We start from the raw sequence: 11,068 nt of genomic DNA, 5'->3' as shown, positions 1-11,068 counted from the left end.
GGTGGCTCAGTTGGTTAAGCGACTGCCTTCGGCTCAGGTCATGATCCTGGAGTCCCAGGATCGACTCCCACATCGGGCTCCCTGCTCAGCAGGGGGTCTGCTTCTCCCTCTGACCCTCTTCCCTCTCGTGCTCTCTATCTCTCATTCTCTCTCTCTCAAATAAATAAAATCTTTAAAAACAAAACTTAAAGTTTAAAACTTTTTGGGAAAAATACTTCTACTTTATCTTATGGTGATTTATTAATAATTACTCATATTTTCCATTTACAGAGCATTATTTAAAAACTTAAAGCTGCATAGATAGCTTATTATTTGGTGCTTATCTATTTCTGGCTATGTTTGTCATTAATGTTTACAGCAGTTTGAAAAAAAGTTTTTAGAAATGGCCTTCATATATTAATGGTTTAGAGGGGTCTTTTGATACCTACTTGCCACAAGTGTGGGACTTAATGAACTGTACTAAATGGCTGGTGTAATTTTGTTACACCAAGGTCGCTTTTGTTTAATTGTGAAGTGTATGAATAAATAAATGAGATTCCCAGTCCCTCCTTATTATCTACATGAAACTGGAGGCTTTGTAGAATCAACAAGAGAAGATTCTGTTCAGTAATACTTTGGTTTGGCAAGGGTGAAGCAGATATGTGTGATGTAGAATTAATAGGATACCTCCATACTTCCCCTCTCTCTGGAAAATGGTAGTTGATCATGGTAGTTAATGCTATAGGCTCCAGGCCACCGGTGACACACTACCATTGTTACTGTAATTTTCAAAAGTCTCTTTATCCAAAGACTCCTGATTATCATGTATGATTAGCATCCTCCCCAGAAATATGTCCCATCCTTCTTAAGTACTAAGAAATCCTTAGCACTTAATCACCATCAGCCATATATTTGTTCATTTGTTTACTGATTGTTTCTCCCCACCAGTATGTAAGCTTCCTGATGGCAGCAGCTTTGTCATGTTGCCTTTTCCTAAGCCTATTTGGCATATTGTAGTATACGATGAATATTGTAGAATATACAGAATTTCTACTTGTTCATACTAAGGTTTGCAAGGCTGTAGATGGATCATAAAGATTCTATTGCTCTAATTGCATCTGGGACATGAACTTGTGTTTTCTGGATGAGGTAGACTATGGCAGAAAGTCTAACTGCAATTCATTATTCACTCTGAGTAGGCAGAATTTAAACTGTTAAGAAAAGCCATGAAAATCTTTTGTGTTCCTACTTACTTAGGTTTTAGACATAGGCTGAGTGTATCACTTAGCTATGCTGAGGACTTTTTGCCTATTATTTTCCCTCTACCCCCACCTATCTTTTGAGTGGAGAAATGGGCTTTTGTTTCACCTATAAATCTATAAATATGTATAGCATCATGTCACACATTGTGGAAGATAGAAGAAAACAAAAGATACCTGAATTTATTTTAACAGAGTAAAGAATGAGTCTTGATTGCTTAAAACAGAAAAGGGACACTCAGGGTACAGTTGAGATTATATTCCTGACATTTTTGGATATAGAGGTGAAAATTTCTAGTATCTCTGACTTTCCAGAAGACCTTAGGCTGATTTTCAGAGAAGAAATTTGAGAATCATTTGCCTAGAGGTTTTTGTTCAAGTTAAAAGATTTTCTCAGGGTGAAAAAAAACAGAATCAGAGATTATTAATGTTAGGAAAATGCCCATGGGTTGGGGGATGAGAGGACAAAATGAATAGAATGGAAGCTCGTTTGTGTTTTAGGAAGGCTGAGGAAGAACCAGAATATAGCACCCCAGAAAGAAAAATGCAAATATGCCAGGAGTACGTGGTGGTGGTATATTAATTCCTTAGTTACATGTAGACTTTTATTAGGTCTCTTATAACTAGGGTGACATAGAATTTATATTCCAAACTGGGTCACTTTTGAGAGTGAAAAGATGTGCTATCTGAATGGGACACTGGGACAACAGGTGTAAACCAGACCTGTTTCAGGAAAACCAGGACACTTGATCACCTCCTATTAATAACATACTTTTCTCCGGACTTAGTCCCAGTTCTTGGACCCCAGATAAATTTTTTTCCTATATACTACTCTGAACTGCATTTGAGGAGCTTCCTTAAGCTTTGATTCCTGTTTCTTGGTCTTCTTGGAATGAAGGAATTCTTTTCATTTTTTTCTGCTCCGCCAGACTGTTTGGTGGAGGTAAGTACAGTACTTACGATGAGTTGTTTGTTGACTTTATTTTGCTTAGAAAATTGTTTTGTGCATTTTTGGTCCAGTATTAGATTTTTAAGAATCCTGGTTTTATCTAATAAAAAATTTAAAAAAATCTTTAAAAAAAAAAGAATCCTGGTTTTATCTCTTTAACGGGGCTGATGAAGTATTAATAAGTTCTTAGAATGTAATACAAAAAGAGTGAATTTGTGATTTTGGCATTTACTCTTAAATTACTTGATACATGTTTCCTTTCCTACAGGTGGGATGGTAATTCTGAAACTTCAGATCTTCAAAGAAGGGAATGAAAACACCTTGTGTTTATATCACGGATATATTTTTTTTTATGTTGGATCACTGTAATGCTTTCATTTTGTTTTCCTATAAATAAATCTTTTTTAATTCTTATATCAAGTGATTTTTTTTATTCTGTTAAATAATTATTTTCTGGTAAATTAAAAATTAATAAAACTAATAGTTGCTTTTGGGGTAGTACTTACTAAAATATGATTCACCTTACCTCTAAGATCCTTATTTGGAATCTGGGGTGGGACTAGAGTGTCAAGGTTTGGAAATCATCACTTTGGAATACCAGAATGGAATCCTAAACAGTCTCAAAATGAAGGAGACAAACCTGAATCCCTCTATTCTTGCTACAGTCCTATTGTTTTGCTGTACAGTCTGCCATCTAGTGGTAGGAATGCAGAATACACCAGAACACCAAGGAGAGCTGTAAGTTTTCACTTTTTTAATATTAAGAAAACTTACATAGCAGGCTAAAACATTTCGATAATGAGGGGAAAAAAAAGAATGACTGTTTCACTTGAAAATATAAATCAGTAGTAGTGAATTCTGAGAGTATTCAAAGTGTTTTTTTTGTAGAGTATTTTTATGACTTAAACTTTATTCTGCTCTTGTAAGATTTATGTATATGTAACAGATTTGTTGAAGAGGCAAATGCATAAATAATGATAGATGAGTTTAACAGACAGTAGATTGGACTGATTTAAAAAAGATACTTGTATATTGATTAAAATTTTAGAGCAACTACGTAATGATTCCATTAACTAAAATGATTTATTTTGCATTTTTATAATTAAAGTACAGACAATTCAGCAAACTTGGCTTGTGTTCAGCTATGACCTAAGAGGCTAAGTTTCAGCTAGGTATTAACAGAGTAGCTTAGGGTTGGCTTTGTTTACCTAGCTCCATCTGAATTGTTTTTTTAGGTAGTCCCTCTTTAGTTCCCTTTCCTCTCCTACGGGTATAGAGGTCAATCCTTTCTTTTTTGTTACTTTCTAAAGTGTTCTGAAAGCACCCAACACTTGACACTTATGTGGTCTGTCCTATATATACTGCAGACTTAGGAATACTTCCTAAATCTATGTTAAAGTTTTTTTGGTTTTTGTTTTTTTTTGTTTTTTGTTTGTTTGTTTTGACAGAGAGCGGGTACAAGTGGGAAGCGGCAGGGAGAGGGAGAAGCAGACTCCTGCTGAGCAGGGAGCCCAGTGCAGGACTTGATCCTGGGACTCTGGGATCATGACCTGAGCTGAAGGCAGCTGCTTAACCGACTGAGCCACCCAGGCACCCTGTGTTAAATTTTTTATTCCTCTTTTTAAAAACTTATTTCTTGGGGTAGTCTCCATAAGCAAATGAAATTAGCACTGAGGGGAGGTCTTTTGGGTTAATGTGTCTTCAGAAAAAACTTTGTTTAAAATAAATAGGGATAGCCAGATAATGAGAGAATTTTTAATGGCTTGCTTATAGGAACTTTTCTGTTGAATAGTTTTTAAGGGAAGAAAACCTCTTGTTTTACATGGCGATTAAAAAAATCAGTCGAAAGGAAAGAAAAGCTGGGGCACCTGGCTGGCTCAGTCAGAAAAGCATGTGACCTTTTTTTTTAAAATTTTATTTTGTTATGTTAGTCATCATTCATTACATCATTAGTTTTTGATGTAGTGTTCCATGATTCATTGATTGCGTATAACACCCAGTGCTCTGTTCAGTATTGGCCCTCCTTAATACCCATCACCAGGTAACCCATCCCCCCACCCCCCTCCCCTCTGAAACCCTCAGTTTGTTTCTCAGAGTCCATAGTAGCGTGTGACTCTTGATCTTTTGATCTAGGTGTCATGAGTTTGAGCCCCACCATGGGTGTAGAGATTACTTGAATAAATCTAACTTTAAAAAAAAAAAAGGGAAAGAAAAACTTACTATGGTATAAACAGGTTAAATATAGTATGTACTATTACCAAAGTGTTATCTTTACATTTCTTAGTTTTCACATGTATGAATCTTTTGTTCGTTCATTTTGCAGAGAACCCAGTGACAGAAATAGCATATCTACTTGTGCTAATAGATTGATTTTTCCTGTAGCTGCAACTTACTTTTTTAGTAAGATGGGCCTTTGCCTTACTTTTTTTTTTTTAAGATTTTTATTTATTTGACAGAGAGAGAAAGAGAGAGAGAGCACAAGCAGGGGAGTGTCAGGGAGAGGGAGAAGCAGGCTCCCCGCAGAGCGGGGGGAGCCCGATGTGGGACTTGATCCCAGGACCCTGGGAGATTGAACTTGTATTCACAGTATTGGCCTACCTCTGGAACTGTGGATACCAGATTTTCAGCTGTTACACCATGCAGCTCTTATGCGTGTACCACCTCTTCCTCACGTGCTTGAAGAAATAAAAGAACACATCATGGCTGTCCTTTCTGCCACTGATCATGGTATTCCCCAAAGGATCTGGAATGTCCTTGTATATTGTGACTTAGCTCCTTTAGCTTCTTAGTATTTTTATCAAAGCCATTTGGATATCTTTATTTCTTTTTAATACTTTGAAATGCACCCTTCTCTCTTTTTAAATTAATTCATCTTTGTAATTCTTTTCCCCAATCCTTGTTACGTGTACCAAGCATTCTATGGTATATGAGTCTTTCCCCAGTTTTTACCTTCACACCCAAATAATAAGTTAGTATAGGATTGGTATTTGCTGTGTGACATGAATGTGCTTACTGAGATTTGTAAAATTATGGAAATAATAGTGGCATAGGTCTTTTACATATTGATTTCGGCTACCTGTTCATATATAACTTAGTTGCTGAATAATTTTGAAAGTGTTCAATTCTTTTTGCATCAGCCTATTGAGGACATCAGTATATATCAGCAAATATTATACATCTACAGTTTTTAAAAATGGAATCTTACTCTGTAATGTTCTTTAACATGGCTTTGATTTAATAATACCCTGAGCATTTTCCTGTCAGCCTTTTTTGCCCTGTTTGTTGGCCTCGTGGTATTTCATTGTAAGACTGCTGTCTTTACCATTATTGAACATGTCTTCTCACATTGTCACTTAGCACCTTTAGCTTCATTGTACTTTTATCAAAGCCATTTGGATATATTTATTTCTTTTTAATACTTTGAAATGCGCCCTTCTCTTTTCACATTAATTCAATTCTTACTACTGTACTGAACATTCTGTAGTGTGTCTTTTCCCAGTTTTTACTTTCACATCCAATTAATAAGTTGATTAGACTTACTTCTTAAGGTATAAGCCGGTCTATGAAGACCATATTTCTGAATTAATTCTAATGGGAATTATATAAAAGTATAACGTTGTGTTTCACATGGGGGACCTCGCAAACTATAAAGTTAAAATGGTAACGTTTAACTCTTAATTTAGATTATACTTTGTGACCCCTACACAAAAAAATGAGTGAAGAAGTAATATTTAAGACTGTTGATTCCATTTCCCAGACATTTGACACTTATGATAAGGGCAAATGTACCTCTTTGTATAAAATTCTTTTGCCATAGGTCTGATTTCAACTTGTGTGTTTTATAAATACTTCCAAATTTATGCCAAATGAGAAAAATATTGCTGATACTTTTAAAAAAGCAAAAGTTCAGAAACTTCTTGTCTTCTGCTGTTTCTTGACTATTGTTTTTGTTGCTATTTCTTGGAATAGTTGTTCTTACCATTTGTACTCCTACCCAGGAAAGATTTCAAAGATCTGATCAGTGAAGCAACATTTGATCCACTTAATTTGCCTTCCAGATTTACTGTATCTCTAATTTTCTAGATGATTGAAGAAATGAGTCCTTTCAGTGAAATTGTGTCTTTTATAAGCTCACAGTAGACATCATACTCAAGAGTATAAAGCTCAAATCCTTTCTTCTAAGACCAGGAACAAGACAAGGAGGCAACTTCTGTGTCACTTCTATTCAGCATGGGTACTGAAAATCTTACCCAGAGCAACTAGGCAAGAAAAAGAAATAAAAGGCATCCACATTGGAAAGAAAGAAGTAAAACTCACTGTTTATGGATGGCATAATATATAGAAGACCCTAAAGACTTCATAAAAAAACTGTTAACTAAAAAATGGAAGTCAGTCCACAATAGCCAAACTGTGGAAAGAGCCAAGATGTCCATCGACAGATGAATGGATAAAGAAGATGTGGTATATATACAAAATGGAATATTATGCAGCCATCAAAAGGAATGAGATCTTGCCATTTGCAACGACGTGGATAGAACTGGAGGGTGTTATGCTTAGCGAAATAAGTCAATCAGAGAAAGACATGTATCATATGACCTCACTGATATGAGGAATTCTTAATCTCAGGAACAAACTGAGTGTTACTGGAGTGGTTGGGGGTGGGAGGGATGGGGTGGCTGGGTGATAGACATTGGGGAGGGTACGTGCTACGGTGAGCACTGTGAATTGTGCAAGACTGCTGAATCACAGATCTGTACTTCTGAAACAAATAACGCAACATATTTTAAGAAAAAAGAAAAAGAAGAAGATAGCAGGAGAGGAAGAATGAAGGGGAGTAAGTCAGAGGGGGAGACGAACCATGAGAGATGATGGACTCTGAAAAACAAACAGGGTTCTAGAGGGGAGGAGAGTAGGGGGATGGGTTAGCCTGGTGATGGGTATTAAAGAGGGCACATTCTGCATGGAGCACTGGGTGTTATGAACAAACAATGAATCATGGAACACTACATCAAAAACAAATGATGTAATATATGGTGATTAACATAACAATAAAAAATTTTTAAAAAAAGGAAGCCAGTAAAGTTGTAAGATAAAAAAATCACAAAAATCTGTTGCATTTCTGTGTACTGATAATTATCAGGAAAATAAAACAATCCCATTTATAGTTGCATCAAAAGGAAGAAAATTCCTAGGAATAAACTTAACAAAGGAGGTGAAATACCTGTATGTTGAAATCCACAGCACTTAATAAAAGAAATTGAAGAAGACACAAATATAAAGGTACCCTGTGCTCATGGATTGGAAGAATTAATGTCGTTAAAATATCCATACTATCCAAAGCAATCCACAGATGCAGTGCAATTTCTACCAAAATTCCAATGGGATTTTTTCAAAGAAATAGAACAAATAATTCTAAAATTTACAAAAACAACCAGACACACACACATATAGCTAAAACAATCTTGAGAAAGAACAAAACTAGAGGCACCACACACTCTTCTTCAATTTAAACTATATTACAAAGCTACTGTAATTAAAACAGTATGGTATTGTCATAAAAGTAGGCATACAGATCAATGGAACAGAATAGAGAACCCATGAATAAACCTGTGCATATATGGTCAGTTTATGACAAAGGAGCCAAAAATATACACCTGGGAAAGGATAGTCTCTTCAACAAATGGTTCTGGGAAAACTGGGCAGCCACATGCAAAATAATGAAACAACCACTGTCTTGCACCATATAAAAAACTCAGAATGGATTAAAGACTTGAATGTAAGACCTGAAACCATAAAATTCCTAGAAGAAAACATAGATGGTAAACTCCCTGACATAGGTTTTGGTGATGATTTTTTGCATATGTGCTGGTGAAGTGAGCACAGTGATGATTTTTTTGAAATCATTTTGAAGCAACAAAAGCAAAACTAAGTGGGATTGCATCATACTAAAAGGCTTCTGCACAGCAAATGAAACCATTAACGAAATGAAAAGGCACCCTACCGAATGGGAGAAAATACTTGCAGATCATACATCTGATAAGGGGTTAATACTTTAAAGAACGTGTTGTACAACGCAATAGCAAAAAACAAACAATTAAAAAATGATAATCTGAATAGACTTTTTTTTTTTTAAAGAAAACATATAGATAGCCAACAGGAATGTAAAAAGATGTTCAACATCGTTAATCATCAAGGAAATGCAAATCAAAACCACAGTGAGATATCACCTCACGCCTGTTGAAGTGGCCATTATCGAACAGACAGATACCAAGTGGAGAAGAGGGAATGCTTGTGCACTGTTGGTGGGAATGTAAATTGGTACACCTACTGGGAAAACAGTATGGAGGTTCATCAAATTGAAAATAGAACTACTGTATGATCCAGCAGTTCCACTTTTGGGTAACTTGAAAAGATACATGCACTCTCATGTTCATTGTAGTAGTATGTGCAATTGCCAAGGTATGGAAACATCCTAAGTGTCCACTGATGGATGAATGCATAAAGAAATTGTGGTATGTTTGCACAGTGGAATATTATTCAGCCATAAAAACGAATGAAATCTTGCCATTTGCAACAACACAGATGGATCTCCAAGGCATTATGCTAAGTGAAATAAGTCAGAGAAAGACAAATACCATGTTACCTCTTACATGAGGATATTAAGAAAAGCTGGTAGATACAGGGGACAGATTGGTGGTTGGGGAATGAGGGTGGGAGAAATGGGTGAAGGGGGTTATTGGTAAAAAATGCAATTGATATAAAACAAATTCGGAATCATTTAAAATATTTGTTTATATATTAATATATGTGACATAGGTGTATTATATGCAATATATATAAACACTGAAAAAAAGAATAGTACTTAATTAGTATTTGTTGAGACTTTCTTAATATATAGTTCCAACAGCATTAGCTAATCCTCAAAACAGTCTTATGATGTAGACACATACACACCAAAAAAGTATATTTCATCATGATCCTTTTGAAAGAGATAGTGTAGGGGTGCCTAGGTGGCTCAGTTGGTTAAGCGACTGCCTTCAGCTCATATCATGATCTGGGCATCCTGGGGTTGAGTCCCGCAATCTGGCTTCTTGCTCAGCAGGGAGCCTGCTTCTCCCTCTCCCTCTACCTGCTACTCTGCCTGCTCATGCTCTCTCTCTGTCAAATAAATAAAAAAAAATTTTAAAGGTAGTATAGCATTTGGCTAAATGATTATGATACATTGTGGGGGTTTGGTTTTGTTTTTACTAATACCATTTTTAGCCAAGTTTATTTATTAGAAAATCTATTTGGGTATGAGCACAGTTTTGATATATATAGTCCAGTGAATGCCTGTATAGTTGGGAACTTGACACCCTCAACATTCTGCTAATGGTGCATGCCTGACTTGCTGTGGAAGTGAACCCTAAGTGGCTTAAGTTTCTAAAGTTGGTGAACTCTGCCTTGGGAGGTGTATATAGGCTTGTGGCCTGCACTAAGAATATGGCTGTAAGATTAATGAATGTTACTACTCAATTTTGATATTTTGCTGGACATTTTCCTCTGGAAAAAATTCTGTTTTGCATTTTTGTTTTTAAATTGATTAGAGATTTAGGACTTGCAGTAAATTGGCTAATTGGGTATTCACTTGGTATATATGTTGCCAAGCACCCTTACCTTTTACAAAAATTTAATTCTGTTCATGAATCTGTCACTACTATAGTAGTGAGTTTCTGTGACCTGACCTTTCGGAAAGTCTAATTTGTGTTAATACAGGTAATGTCTACTTTATCTACCTCAGACATTGTTGGAGGGGCATATTAGATAATAAAAGTGAGAGTATTTTGTATAGTAGGGATTGGTTCCTTCCACTGTCTCTGGAAAGATGCTTTTAGGTTTCTGTTGTAGGCCTATTTTCTTACTGCCTTTAAGTACTAGAAGCCTCATAAATTCTCATCTATACCTAATGCAAAGAGCCTATATCCCATGTAGTAATTTTTTTTAGTGTGGGGTTTAGGAATTATTAATAATGTAATATCAAGAAGGTATTTCAGTTTTTACATTCTTAAGGTAAATAAAAGAAAATATAAGATGTGTTTCCATTTAGAACCCTTTTGATTGGTAAGGGAAATTTCATGTCAAGTTTGTGGTTTTTAAGAACTGAAGTCTTCTGAATCGAGAACGGGAAAAGCAGTAGCTTTCAAGATTCCCATGATATGTGTGATTCTTGTTTGGAATGATTTGGAGGTGGAATAAGATTTTCCTTCCTCATTTGTTGGAGCTCAGACTTGGAAGCATTTTCAAGCTACTGTAGTAGAGACACTGTGCAGAGGAAAAATTACTGCCTAGAGAACTGCTTGAGTTAAAATACTATAGGGGAAGTATATTCTGTAGAGTTGGTGTAACGATTCAGTGTTTCTTTTCCCAGTATTTGTATAACTTTGGTTTTGTATTTGGTCTACTCTGGATTCATAATCTCAACATGATTTTTTTATTTTTAAAGATTTTACTTACTTGACAGAGACACAGCGAGAGAGGGAACATGAGCAGGGGGAGTGGGAGAGGGAGAAGCAAGCTTCCCATGGAGCAGGGAGCCCAGTGCAGGGCTCCATCCCAGGACCCTGGGATCATGACCTGAGCCAAAGGCAGACGCTTAACGACTGAGCCACCCAGGCGCCCCTCGGCATGAATTCTTATTTCTTCTTCCTGTTTAATGTGAAGTGTTGTGTATTTTAGTTTCTGGAGTTACCTTCAGTTTTTATGTGATCATTTCTAAAGTATACTGTAGTTTTCATAAGCATTATAATAAAAACTTTTATTTGTTAGATCCTCTCCAACCTGAAATTTGAAAATTTTCACATATAATGGGCTCAGGTTTGTTTTTTATTCCTTTGGCAATAGC

General features: G+C 36.0%; 1 protein-coding gene and 1 long non-coding RNA gene across 19 annotated transcripts in view; both read left to right on the top strand.

Moving 5' to 3' along the window:
* LOC141370477 (uncharacterized) overlaps nucleotides 1–2,601 on the top strand; it is an 11,454-nt gene extending 8,853 nt beyond the window's left edge. Inside the window, exon 3 of the long non-coding RNA XR_012374534.1 lies at nucleotides 2,456–2,601. This is a non-coding gene — a long non-coding RNA (uncharacterized lncRNA). The remainder of the gene's footprint in view (nucleotides 1–2,455) is intronic.
* The window catches only part of PICALM (phosphatidylinositol binding clathrin assembly protein), a 105,827-nt gene that overhangs the window by 21,155 nt on the left and 73,604 nt on the right, over nucleotides 1–11,068 (top strand). The window lies entirely within an intron of this gene.

This window comes from Callorhinus ursinus, unplaced genomic scaffold (genome assembly GCF_003265705.2).
Source record: "Callorhinus ursinus isolate GAN/ISIS: 27379988/994484 unplaced genomic scaffold, GSC_fseal_2.0 scaffold35, whole genome shotgun sequence".
NCBI lineage: Eukaryota > Metazoa > Chordata > Mammalia > Carnivora > Otariidae > Callorhinus > Callorhinus ursinus.
Note: the sequence above shows the minus strand (reverse complement) of the source record. Positions and strands in the feature narration are given on the sequence as shown.